The sequence below is a fragment of the Euleptes europaea genome, chromosome 1 (assembly GCF_029931775.1).
Source record: "Euleptes europaea isolate rEulEur1 chromosome 1, rEulEur1.hap1, whole genome shotgun sequence".
Lineage (NCBI taxonomy): Eukaryota > Metazoa > Chordata > Lepidosauria > Squamata > Sphaerodactylidae > Euleptes > Euleptes europaea.
The window spans coordinates 58,955,789-58,970,269 of record NC_079312.1 but is presented as its reverse complement, the minus strand read 5'-3'; the positions used below and the strand labels follow the sequence as shown (position 1 = coordinate 58,970,269).

The following is a 14,481-nucleotide window of genomic DNA, read 5'->3' as shown; positions in this document are numbered from 1 at the left end:
ATTTGCACCGAATGTCTTTGCAAGCTCTGGCTCGCTTAATTTGCTGCTGAGTATCTAAAGGCAAACTTGCTGTTTCCTGACACTTCCAGGGCCATTAAATGATTCCGCCTTAGTTTATGGGTGTAATTTTGCTCTAATCTTTTTTTTTAACGCGTTCCATTACAGCATCTCTGTTGTAGCTAAGTGGTTTCTTTTGAGACTCTAAAATGTAGTTATCTATCACCTGGGCTCCACATATTTGATATAAACCTTATCTGTGTCTCCAAGCACTTGAGAGCAAATACATTATAATCTTGTGTGTGTACATTTATGAGACCTGTTTTAACTCGCCACCAGACAACTGCACCTGAAATGGAGTCTCCTAGTCAGCCCTGGTTAGTGTTTGGGTGGGAGACCACCAAGGAATGCCAGGGTTGCTGTGCAGAGGAAGGCACTGGCAAACCACCTCTGTTAGTCTCTTGCCATGAAAACCCCAAAAGGGGTCGCCATAAGTTGGCTGCAACTTGACGGCACTTTACACACACAGTTAGGAATACCAGGAGGTTGCTCAGAGGAGCCCCCTGATGTGGAAATGAGGACTTCCTTCTGTTGGTTTTCAGTGGAATGTTGCCGGAGCCTTACAAGGGGCTTGAATTTTGATTGGACGTCAGTGGGTTGCTGAATCACTGGGTTGCCATGAACTTGCTGTTGCTGGCTCAAAAATTCAGTGCCGAGGAGGAGATGAAACCTTAGACTAGTTGGCACAGAATTACTGTTAAATGAGCCACCCGAGTCAGCTCTTCTGTTCATTCAGGAACAGCTTTATCTGACGGAATCTTGGAATTGAAAATGGGCAAACGTCTAGGAAAAAAACCTGAGGCCATCAGTTCTCTGTCCCCCCCCCCCCCGCAGTTTTATCAGAGTACCTCTGTTATTTACTTCATTTATTCCCCACTTTTCTCCCCCAAGGGGGGGACCCAAAGTAGCTTACAACATTCTATCTTCAGAATACTCCTGTGAGACTGGGGGTGTTTGACTGGCCCAAGGTTACCCAACAAGCTTCCATGACAGAGTGGGGATTTGAACCTGGGCCTTCCAGATCCTAGCCTGACACTCTAGCCAGTGGTCGGCAAACTGCGGCTCGCGAGCCGCATGCGGCTCTCTGGCCTCTTGAGTGCGGCTCTGGAAATCCAAACGTTTCTGAGGAGGAGGAAGAGGCGCGCCCCCCCAAAAAGTCGACCACGAAACCTCACCGCCCCATTTGGGGATTATTCCCCCCCCCCCACAAGAGGGGCGGTGTGTGAGGTAAAGTGCACTCCTCCCCCCTCCCCCCTTTCCCTCCCCTCAGCGCGGCCGGGTTTTGCACACGGCGCTCGAGGGGCGGCAGCGGCAGCCAATCAGTGAGCAGGATTTTTCACGCTGGTTTTGGCTGGCGGAGGAGGCCGAGGCGCTAAGGAGGGGCGGACGGACGGGGAGGGAAGGAAGGAGCCCAGGCGGCAGCGGCAGCGAGGCGGAGGACAAGGTCGGGGCCCGGGGGCGGGGGGAAGTCATGTTTGATTCATGCACATTTTCCCCATCCAGATTCTCAAAACTCTGCATGGGGGGTTATTGGCCATTTATGAATGGGAAGTTTTTGTCTTGGATTTGCCACTCAGATGCACATTTTCCCCATCCAGATTCTCAAAACTCAACAATAAGCTCCCCTGCAGAGTTTTGAGAATGCAGATGGGGAAAATGTACAGTGTTTGTCAGTCATTGTCATAATTTAATTTTATGGATACCTTACTTACAGTTTAATTTTTATCAACAAATAAGATCACTTAAGTATGATATCAAGTTTTATTCAGTGTACCTATAATTTAGACCTAAAACTTTAATTAAAGTTTATTAAGTTAATAAACAGTGTACCTACCACTATAGTTGAAGTTTAAGAAATTTGGCTCTCAAAAGAAATCTCAATCGTCATACTGTTGATATTTGGCTCTGTTGACTAATGAGTTTGGCGACCACTGCTCTAGCCACTATGCTATGCTGGCTTTCTTGTGGTGAGACAGTATTGAGGGGCATAAAAGAACAACAATTCATTGAGGGGAAAACAATTTTTCTACACATCTGTACTGGAGTGACCTATAGGATCAGCTTTCAGACAGTGTGGGATGGTTCCTGTGCTTTGAACCCTTCTATTTTTGTAAGTAATGACTTCCTTACAGCATCGTAACACACTGAAGCATCATTCTTCTCTGCGTACCTAGCAAGCCCCGGGCTGTACGGTTTCAATTCTAAAAATACTTGGTTCTAACCATGCCATTAAATTTCCCTTTTAATTGATTAAATAAATTGCTTCCGTTCATTAATTTGCTACTCGTTGCTCTGAGTTTTCTCCTGGGCGTTCAATGCCTTGTGGGATATTGGATGCAAACACTTGGGAACACAAACATCTGACAAACTATGGGCCCTATCAGACTAGCACAGAGAAGAAGTTTACCGGGGAAGCTTGTAGCACTGGGCTTAGCTGACTGTTTCAACTTGTTTCAAGGGTGAATGATTTTTAAAGGGGCTGTAACTGAAATATTTTCAGCTCCCAGCCCTACAACGGAGGCTTGTAAGGTGAGGATGTGCAGGGAGTATATTACCTTTTGGAACAAGCTTCCTTCTTTGATATGTGAGACCTACCTGTTTGGAATTCCGTTTGCTTGCCAAGTGGCACTCCAAAACAGCGGATTGTCAGTAATTGCCTCACCTGAACTAAATTACTGCCCCCTCCCCACTTTGGAATTGCTGCTGATGCTAATCATAGCTGTTGCTTGTCCTCAGGGAACCCTTCCACCACAAAGAGCTGCTTGCAGTGAAATGAGAAAGAGATAACTGTCAAGCCACACTTTTCTGCAGCTTTTGGATCTGCTCTTTTCCATACGTTTCTCATAAGTGGCTATCTGTGGAGTGGGGCCTTCTCTGCCCTTGACATTTGTGTGGGGTTAGCAGGCTGGCCAGAATGCTACACAAGCCAGCAATCTGCATCTGATACAGCATGCTGAAACCCATTAAGGTTTATGCTGTAATACACTGGTTAGTCTCTAAGGTGCTCCAGGATTGTTATACTGCAGATGGAGCTATCTCACCACAGCCTCTGTTAATATTTGTCTTGATGCATGCTGTGATAGCCTGATAAGCATGCAAAACTGTCCATATTTTCAGGTGTCTTCAGTTTCCTGTAGGAAAGTAACAGTGGTGTGAATATTAATACAGTGGGTGTTTCTTTGAACTAATTTACAAGGAGCTTAGTATCTTGGAACTAGATGAGCCTCCCGTAACTGAAGCAAATGACTCTTACTTTTCCCTCTGCTCTGTAACTGCGCATAGAAACATTTAAGCCATGTACCAGTAATGCCACCTCACCCTGGGCTACCAGCCCTTGCATAATTGGTAATGAAGTGCCTGCACAGCCTAAATGGTGTATTCAAAAGTATGCCAGTAAGTTATACCATGTAAATGAGTGGTTACAAATGGCCCAATTTACAAATGGATCTTATTCTTGGGCACTGGCACTAAGCAATGGGGGAAGGAAAGGCTTAAAGTGAAGATTGCATGTGGGTTAGATCCCTTCCTACACACAAACACGCACAGCACACACTTTTTTCTTCCACCCCAATGAACTCCAAATTCTGTAATATAGAAGCTCAGCATTTTCACTTAGCTAAAATTAGCTGACATGCTCAAATGATGAAAAGGGTCATTTTCAGGACACCCCGACAGAATTGAGCATTCTAGCATACATGAAACTATGTAAACTTTGGAATGCTCGATTCTGTCGGGTTGTCCTCCCAAAGTAGCGTAGGGATAGGGGAAATGGCGATAAAGTGGTGGAGTGTAAGGGTAAAGAAATAGGATGCTGCGATGATAGATGGAAAAAAATTCTACACCGGAGCATGGAGCTGGCCTCTGTAAATGTCCCTAACCCGGAGAATTTAAAATGTTCCTTTCTTTATTTGATGGAACTACCATCCTAATGTTTTTTTAATCAGTTGTCAGATTCTACCAGACATTGCATAGCGTTCTACAATAGGTGGGTAGCTACCAGTGTAGCTCTGCTGCCAAATGATGGGACGTGCAGATGCAGCGTATAAAACTGAGCGGGGTTCTATCCTGGGTAGCGTTGTTTTTACTTGTTTTGCAAGTCCTGCTTGCCAAGCCTGCTTTTGCCAGGAACACCTGATTTATACCACAGAAATATGCAGAGATGCTAGCTCTTTTTTAAAGTTATACAAGCTACTTTACATATATTATGAAAGTAATGCCTATATCAGCTTTGTAAGTTTGACCAACATTCTCCCTATTTTATGAATAGGAAGGTGAGGGTGACTGCTTGCTACTCACACTCCAAGCAATTAACAAGAGCCCTTTGCTAGTGATGCTGTAATCACTCTTATCCCTCCCATTAATATTACTGCTGCAGCTTTTCTCCTCTTTCCTGTGAAGGAGGCAGCACACAACTTTGTCCTGGGTGGGGAAATGACAGCACGAGCACCCTTTCCCATCCACTTCTCCCCCTGCTTTGTGGGCGCACATACATGCATATCCATGCTCTGGACAGTAAAAGAACATGCTGTCAACTCTTACACCCTGCATCAAAGCTGCTATTGGCCTCTTCCAGGAAAAGAAGAAGAGTTGGTTTGTTTACCCCGCTTTTCTTTACTGTAAGGACTCTCAAAGTGGCCTATAATCACCTTCCCACCACAGGCACATGGTGAGGTAGGTTGCCAGGCCCCTCTTTACGACCAGCAGGAGATTTTGGGGTGGAGCCTGAGGAGGGTGGGGTTTGGGGAGGGGGAGGGACTTCAATGCCATAGAGTCCAATCGCCAAAGCGGCCATTTTCTCCAGGTGAACTGATCTCTATCAGCTGGAGATCAGTTGTAATAGCAGGAGATCTCCAGCTAGTACCTGGAGGTTGGCAACCCTATAGGTGGAGCAGGGAGAGTTATGAGAAAACTGTGACTGACCCAAGGCCACCCAGCAGGCTTCATATGTAGGAATGGGGAAACAAACCTGGTTCTCCAGATGAGAGTCCACCACTCTTAACCACTACACCACGCTGGCTCTCATAACTGAAAGGCATAACTGTATATTTTTGCACTGGGAGGCAAGTTAGAATTGGGGGAGGGGTGCTTTGGGAAAACAGCAGAATCGTTTCCCCCACCTGAGTACTGCAGTCCTGCTCTGGAAAAGTGCAATTTTGTATAATCTTAAAAGTTGTCAGCTGTGGCTTGAGATATTCCTGGAGCTTTGGGAGTGGTGTTTATGGAGTGGAGGGACCTTTGTTGAGATGTGATGTCATAGAGACAACCCTCTCAAGCAATCATTTCCTTTAATGGAACGGACCTAGTCTGAAAATCAGTTGTAATTCCAAGAAAACTCTGGGCCCCACCTGGAGTTTGGCAACTGCAGCCTTCACTTCATGACTTGGTCCACCTATTTAATTTCCATTTTGTGATGATTCACAGAGGGTAGCCGTGATAGTCTGTCTGCAGTAGTAGAAAAGAGCAAGAGTCCAGTAGCACCGTCTTTAAGGTGCTGTTGGACTCTTGCTCCATTTTGTGATGGGTAGCTTTCAAAGTTCTTGAGAAAATATTAAATAGCTTCCCGAAACATAAATTCTGTCTTCTCCTGTTCTAAATTGCTGACATTCCACAGCTAGATCTATTGGTTCAGGAGTTTCCACTGATTTGAATGGGATTTACTTAGGGTTGCCTCTTCACTACCGGCAGGATATTTGGGAGGCGGAGCCTGAGGAGGGCAGGGTTTGGGGAGGGGAGGGACTTCAATGCCATAGAGTCCTATTGCCAAAGCAGCCATTTTCTCCAGGTGAACTGATCTCTATCGGCTGGAGAGCAGTTGAAATAGCTGAAGATTTCCAGCTAGTACCTGGAGGCTAGCAACCCTAGATTTACTGATGGGTAAGTATGCATAGAATTACAGCCCCAATGTGTTTCATAAGCAACAGAAGTATGGCAACATTTGCATGTAGTCCCAGCAGCTCAGCTTATCTTCAGAGAAGCTAAGGATAGAGTCCTAGACAAACATCTTGGGGAGAAGCAAGCCCCTCCAAAGTCAGTGGTACTGAATAAACATGCTTATGATATTGTTGTAATGCTGCAGCACTAGGGTTGCCAGTTCCCTCTTCACAACCAGGGGGAGATTTTGGGGGTGGGGCCTGAGGAGGGCGGGGGTTGGGGAGGGGAGGGACTTCAATGCCATAGAGTTCAATTGCCAAAGCGGCCATTTTTTCTCCAGGTGATCTGATTTCTATCGGCTGGAGATCAGTTGAATTAGCAGGAGATCTCCTGCCGCTACCTGGCAGTTGGCAACCCTATGCAGCACTAAGCATCCTCACAGGTAAGTCCCCATGAAGTGGATCAGACAATTGCCAATAAACTTGTAGGACTGGATTATCAATTAAATTTTAACTGCCTCCCTGATTCAGAGCAGGCCTGGGTTGTGGCTTCTTGTCCCAAGAGGTTATCTTGGATCAGTCCTGATACTCCAAGTCTTTAGCAGAGGGGTGTCAGCCTACTGAGAGGAGCTGTGGCTCAGTAGAAGAGCATTTGCTTGGCATGCAGAAGGTCCCAGGTTCAATTCCTGGCATCTCCAGGTAACAGGATTAGGTAATAGGTGATGTGAAACACCTTTTCCTAAGACCCTGGAGAGTTGCTGCCCATCTGAGTACACAAAACTGATTTTGATGGGCCAAGAGTCTGATTCAGTATAAGGCAGTTTCATGTATTCATGCGACTGCTTTTCTATATGGATTTCTGAGTTGGGGAAATACTGCTGGTTCCAAATCTGTGAGAGTGAGCATAACAGTGAGCTCGGGCTCTTTAAGAGTTTGTCCTTTGGATACTGGCAGACCCTTCAGGCAAAGTCTTACTGAACAGATTTCATTCACACTATGCCAATGGAGAACAAATAAAGGATTGGTGACCACTGTTTGTCTCTAGTTTTGTGGAGTGGATCTCTAAGTATTTGGATTCAATAGCGTTGTTCCTTCCATGCTGCAAATAGTTTCCTGGAAAGGTTTCTGCTGAGTCCTAAGTTGCTTGCTGTATATTTCTTTATTACACAATATGATTTTATAGCACAGGGCAGAGATTTTTTTCAGAGAGCCTGACCCACCCTCATCAATATTTGGAAGTTAATCACAGCATAGTGAACAGAACCAAAATATAACCTGGGCTGTATATTATAATAAAACATGTGGATCCTGTTGATATAGTATTATATTTTCCTATCTTTTGCTGTGTTTTCTCCATTTCTGTGCTTTTGTGTTCATTTAGGAGGCTTCCCAGCTGCTTAAAGCTTCCTGTATGGTTTTATGAATCAGAGCCAGCAACCATGCAACTAGGGTTGCCATCTTCAGGTTGAGAAATACCTGGAGATTTTGGGGGTGGAGCCAGAGGAGGACGGGGTTTGGAGAGGGGAGAGTCTTCAATGCCAGAGAGTCCAATTGCCAAAGCGGCCATTTCATAGAATCATAGAGTTGGAAGGGACCACCAGGGTCATCTAATCCAACCCCCTGCCCAATGCATGAATTTCACAACTACCTTCCCCACACCCACCCAGTGACCCTTACTCCATGCCCAGAAGATGGCCAAGATGCCTCCCTCTCATAAACTACCTCTCATGAACTGTCTAAGGTCATAGAATCAGCATTGCTGACAGATGGCCATCTAGTCTCTGCTTAAAAACCTCCAAGGAAGGAGCACTTACCACCTCCCGAAGAAGCCTGTTCCACTGAGGAACTGCTCTAACTGTTAGAAATTTCTTCTTAATGTCTAGATGGAAACTCTTTTGATTTAATTTCAACCCGTTGGTTCTGGTCCGACCTTCTGGGGCAATAAAAAACAACTTGACACCTTCCTCTATATGACAGCTAATAATAGTGGTGTGGTCCAGTCTACTCTGGCAGCCGTCCAACCCTCTCTCCTGCTTTCCTTGGCCCTTAAGGTGAACGGTTTACCTTCAATCTGGTGAGGTCCTGCTGTCTACAAACGTATCTGTTGGCTGTAGATTCCAGTCTGTTTTAGAAAGGCACCCAAACAATGATCTAGGTGCTCACACCCTTGTCATGCGACTCAATGTGCTGCCAGGGAAACAGCTGAGCAGGATGGTGCAGCCTGCTTATTCTCAGGGAGGCTGAGGTCATCTTTGATGGGTCTTTATATGGGAGGGGTTTCTATGGGGACAGACAGATTCACTTTGTGAGGGTATATTTGTCCTTTTTCTGGAGCAGGCATTCTTCCAAAAAACTGAAAAATCAACAGCACAAGCCTTTAAGGCAAGAACACCTAAGACAAGCAGCATCATGCCAACAAGGCAAATAAGTGTTGCCTGGACTCAGTGCAAGAGTGTACCCGTGATCGGCTTAGCTGCACTGCTAAAAGGTCAGGCCTTTCATTGGATTGCCAGCCCTCTCCCTCTAGAGTAATCTGGGATGGCTGGCTAATGCTTTGCTTACATTATCAGGCCAAGTGGTCTTCCATTGTGGTGTGGAATTTACTGAACTGCCTATCTGAACAATGGATACAGCAGCAACACGAGCTCGCTGAGCTTCTTGCTCAGAGCTTCTTGCCATTTCCCAGCACCACTTCTTCCAAAGCAAACAGTATGAAAATGTAGACCCAGTGAGTCATAGGTGAGCTGAGATTGGATTTGCAGGCGGGACCCAAAGCAAGATTACAGCATGGAACCTGGACTGACTGCAACTCATCTGAAAATCCAGCCTAGTGAAGGGGAGGGTCCTCCCAGATGCCAAAGGTTTCTCAGTGAATCTTGGGGAAGACAGCCAGAACCTGGTGCTCCACTTCAATCCGTGCTTCAACTGTCATGGGGACATGAATCTCATCGTCTGTAACTCCAAGCAAGAAGGGGTCTGGGGGGAAGAACAGAGGTACAGCGTCTTTCCTTTTCAGCATGGTGAAAAAGCTGAGGTCACCATCACCTTCGATACTGTTGAGCTGAAAGTGAATCTGTCCAACGATCAAGAGATCTCCTTCCCCAATCGGCAGGGCCTGGAGATGATACATTATCTCTCCGTGGACGGAGACTTCAAAATCAAACTGCTCAAATTCTTCTCCTAATCGGTGTTCCTGCAATCTTGTTTCTATGTCAAATAAACATGGGCTTCTTATTAAAAAAAATGTAGATCCAGAGAGCTGCAGTTTTGGCAGAGTGCCTTGTTGCAAGGAAGTATGTGCCAGAGGGATGCTCGTGGTGCAGAAGGACTGGATGTAGCAAACCCATAGACTTGGAAGGTCATCTAGTCCAACCTCCTGCACAATGCAGGAAATTCACAACTACCTCCCCCCCACACACACACACATTCCCAGTGACCACTACTAAATGCCCTGAAGATGGGGAAAAACCCTCCCGTATCCCTTGTTACAGAGGGACCAAGAGAATTATTTTGCCAGCAATTGTATCATATTCCTGATCATGACATCTAACCAACTGATGGATCCACATGAGAAGACAACATTCAAAAAGCTCTTGCTGTGAAAATCCTTAAGAACATAAGAAATGCCTTGCTGGATCAGACCAGTGGTCCATCTAGTCCAGCATCCTATTTTACACAGTGGCCAACCAGTTACTATGGAGAGTAGGGTTGCCAACCCCCAGGTACAAGCTGGAGAAATTATGCTATTACAACTGATCTCTAGCCGATAGAGATCAGTTCACCAGGAGAAAATGGCCATTTTGGCAACTGGACTCTATGGCATTGAATTCCCTTCCCAAACCCTGCCCTCCTCACGCTCCACCCCAAAAACCTTCGCCAATGGCAAAGAGGGACCTGGCAACCCTAATGGAGGCAACAGCAGGGCATAGAGGCTGAGGCCTTCCTCTGATGTTGACTCCTAGCACTGGTATTCAGAGGTTTACTGCCTCTAAACACGGAGGTTCCTTTTAGTCACCAAGGTTAGTTGCCACTCATGGACCTATCCTCCATGAATTTATCTAATTCTCCTTTAAAGCTATCCACATTTGTGGCCATACATTCACTGGCAGTGAATTCCAACGTAGTTCAGGCCTGGTCTCAAATGAACTTGGTTTTTATATTCCTTTAGATGCCTATGGTATAATCAAGCAGCCTGTTTACTAGATTTTAAATCTGCTGTGTAAAACATGCCTACCCCAGCCCAGACAGCCTGTAGGAACATGTGCACCATGATACTGAAGTTAGTAAACGAAGTCATTTATTCAGGGCCGTAAGTCATAACAGAAGAATACAATCAATTATACCAGCGCAAGCTGTTTAGGTTGCTGCCCCCCAATTTATGGAACGCCTTCTTCTCTAGGAGGTAGCTGGCGTTGTTTATAGGCCTTCTGGCATCACTTAAACTAACTTTTGTTCCAGAGGGTCTCTGAAACTAATTAATGGGTTTTGTTACTTTGAAATCTACGGTGCTGATTTGTTTTAGTACTCTGTTGCACTGATGTTGTGGTTACACTGTTAAACTGATGTCTTTATTGTCGGTTGCCTTGACTATTCTTTGGGACTAGAAAGGCAGGATAAAAATTCTCTAAACAAATAACCACGAAAGATAAAATACTACCTGATAAAAACAACTGATTGCATGTCATACTTCAAATTTTTGACATACTTGGTTATATTCAACAAACTGCACATACCGTTTTCTCTATAATTTCCATGATGCTGTTAGCAAGTGACAGTTTAATCTTATGCTGAACTCGACAATCTAAATTGATACGATCTACACCAAACCCCTTTTTCTTTATGTATAAGAATCAACATGTTATGTGGTAAGAAGAATTTCAACAGCGTGGTGTGGTGGTGGTTAAGAGTGGTGGACTCTAATCTGGTGAACTGGGTTTGATTCCCTGCTCCTCCACATGAAGCCTGCTGGGTGACCCTGGGCCATTCACAGTTCTCTCAGAACTCTCTCAGCCTCACCTACCTCATAAGTAGGCTTGCCAAACTCCAAGTATCACCTGGAGATCTCCCGCTATTATGACTGATCTCCAGATGACCAAGATCAGTTACCCTGGAGAAAATGGCTGCTTTGGAGGGTAGACTCTATGGCACTATACTCTCTCAATGAAAGCGGGGGGCAGGGGGGGAAGAAAAGCAAAAACTAATGACACAAAAATGTTTGCGGAAATCAGTGGATAAATCAGAGCAGTATGGGGCCAGAACTGATTAAAAACCCCATGCAGAAATCCTAGTTTTCAGTGGAGTGATATTCATTATATTTAACCCAGGGTCAAACTAGATGACGGCTTCTGCAAGTCGGGTTGCCAGGTCCCTCTTCACCACCAGTGTAATGCCTATAATCTTCATTATTATTGGAAATGTATGCTTTTATGCTCAGTCCGCATACTCGCACTTATAAGGATGCTAAGCCCAGGGTATAAGGGTTAGCATCTAGCACAATACCATGTGAGAGCACATATATGTAATCGACATGCAGCCCCAGGTATAAGGGGTGAAGTATTAATCCTTGGAACGGATGCCCTAATGTGTAATCACTTAGTTAGCATGAGTCTGGCAGACGCCATTATGAGCTGCCAGAACAGAAGATTCTAGTCTTGCCTGGTACAGATAGCCCCCATAAAGGGGCCCACTAGTGATTGAGGCTGCCAGGGGTGTCACTCAAGATTGTAGCTTCGATTCTGCCTGAGGCTCAAGTTGTTATCTAGATGTAAAGCCTACGGTTCTCTAATAGGATATGCTAATCCAAATGTATCCATTATTGGATCTTTGTGTATCTACGCACTATATTACGTATTTGTAACACCCCTGACCAAAAGTTATAAACGTTGTTGCAATCCTTTGTTCTCGGTGTGGATGGTCCAGCACTTTGGGGCAATTGCACTCTGCTGCTTTATTTTGGCCACAATAAACAGATCGTTTAATCTTTCAATCTCCTGCTGTGTTATTATCATTGGCTACTAAATAATAATACAGGCATATCACCGGCAGGAGGTTTTTTGGGCGGAGCCTGAGGAGGGCAGGGTTTGAGGAAGGGAGGGACTTCAATGCCATAGAGTCCACCTTCCAAAGCGGCCATTTTCGCCAGGTGAACGGACCTCTATCGGCTGGAGATCAGTTGTAATAGCAGATCTCGAGCTACTACCTGGAGGTTGGCAACCCTATCTGCAAGGGTTATCTGCCCCAAGCTCATTGCTTTGGGGAAGTGTTTCCCCTACCCCGCTTCCCCCTCCAGGGGTTTTGGTAAAGATTGAAGTAAAGCCTGGATGGCTGCCATGTGGGTAGGAAAATTTGGATTTTCTGGCCCACGTGGCAGCCATCCCCCCCCCCCCAATCCTATCTACATGGGAGCCAATCCTCTGCCCACCACTAAGGGGCTTTAGCACTAGAATATATTTATATCTGTTACAACAGAGAAAATAGGTGCTATGTGTTACAGTTATAACAATAAGTGTAGCAGATTCTCAGCTTGCTTTCTTTTTTTTTTAAAGTCTCCATCTCCTTCCTATTCAGAAATATAAGGGGGAAGGCATATCTTTGCAACCAAAGGGGCTAGCTGAGCCTTACTTTTTTAAAAAAGCTGGGAATTCAGAGAACTCGCTACACCTATTATTAGAATAGTATATCAATATAATGATATTCTAGTGCTGATATGAAAAAATGCAAAAGCCCCAGTGGCCCAGGGGAGAGGTGTGGTCGTTGCTTGGGGGATTGGGATAGGGAAACTGCAGGTAAAGTGCCATGTGAAAGCCCCATTGCTATGGTTGCCAGGTCCCTCTTCACCACTGGTGGGAGGTTTTTTGGGCAGAGCCTGAGGAGGGCAGGGTTTGGGGAGGGGAGGGACTTCCATGCCAAAGCAGCCATTTTCTCCAGGTGAACTGATCTCTGTTGGCTGAAGATCACTTGTAATAGCAGGACATCTCCAGCTAGTACCTGGAGGTTGGCAACCCTACCCATTGCTGCTGTGTTTTATCTGCAGCCACAACAGCAATGGAGAAAGGACAGAATACCATCCCCATGTAGAAGACACTGGTGATGCAAATCATGGATTTCCTCCTTTTTTAAAGAACATTTTCAGCTGTAGGCAGCTCTAGTGTAGGTCAGGGCCCTATGAAGAGGAGGTTTACGCATTCAGTTCCACACTGTTTTGTTAATCAATTACCCTTCTTCTCCACACACAACCTATGACTATTCTAAAGAAAAACAGATGGGCACCCAGGGAGTTTTTAGCGAAAATACAGGGATAAAGGGTTAACACCCCCACCACCACCGATCCAATCCACCCTGTACAACCCTGAATGGGCTCTTGTGCAGCTGAAATTGCTCTTTCCAAACTATCGGGAAGATCCAATCTCATCTGTTTTGATCCGTTGCCAATGGTTAATGTTCTTCCCAAAAGAACCACACATATCTGACCACTTTCCTCTGTAGTGCAAAAAGGGTTTGAAAGGCAGTCCCAAGTGTCTGAGCTTTAGACTACTTTCCTCGTCTGGTCTCTTGTTTGGAAGTTTGTTTGCTTAATTAATCTTTTGTTTAGTTATTCTGACATGCTTGTGTGAACAGAAACCACAAAGTTACTATGATGGGAAATGAGAATAAAGATCCAGGGGTGGGGGTGGGGGCTATGGGCAGGGAGAACCAGAGCCAGCCCATGTCTTCATAAGGCTCCAAGCAGCTGCAATGCGCACTTGAAATCTATGCTGTTTCCCTGAAGTCACTCCAAGAGGCCTCTTGAGGAGTCAGATTGACCCTTGAGGAAGCATCGTCTCTGCTGACTCCCAGGCCACGTCTGTGCTGCTGGTTCCATAAAACATGTTTGGATCTCACCTGTTTTAAGCACATCTTATGTCGCGTACCTTCTGAAAGAAAAAAAGGCAACAGTCTTCTTTTATAAACAGTATCATTTTTAATGTATTAACAGCAAATCTACGAACCCTCTCAGGTTCTTTTTGTAGTCCATATTCTAAGTTTGATGTGAAATATGGGCAGGCCAAATTAGCAGTAAACTGTGATAAAATTCTAGTGTAGCCAGACAAGGCATGAATGTCCAGGAAGAACTGGACCTCCCTCCCCGGATAACCAGTAACAAATAATCATGTAGCTTTGCAAGCTTTGGGATACAGAACAAGAAAATTCATGTAAAGAACAGGCTCATAGATGTATTTTATTTCCCCCATTAGACATATGGTTCATAATCCAGGCCTGCATGTTTCATCTGGATTCTGCTAATCATGCCTAAAGCATTTGTGAGTAATTCACAAGGAATGTACAATGCCAATTCCTCATAAAAAGCCAGAGGATCTTAATAGTGTCAGCAAGTCTCCTGAAACAGGTTCAGAAGACTGTGTCCACCTCAAAGATGCACTCGAGCTTCCTAATAAAGCAGAAATGACTATCCATTTTGTACCTCAAAAAGCAAATTGGCACTTGAGGAAGTGATCGTTGGTCCTATGCCCGGGAAAGAACAAAGAGTCAGGCAAGATTTTTAGTCCATGCTTAC

General features: G+C 45.2%; 1 pseudogene; it reads left to right on the top strand.

The window, feature by feature from the left end:
• The first annotated feature begins 8,714 nt into the window (after positions 1-8,714).
• LOC130475234 (16 kDa beta-galactoside-binding lectin-like) lies at positions 8,715-9,111 on the top strand (annotated as a pseudogene).
• The last annotated feature ends 5,370 nt before the right edge of the window (positions 9,112-14,481 follow it).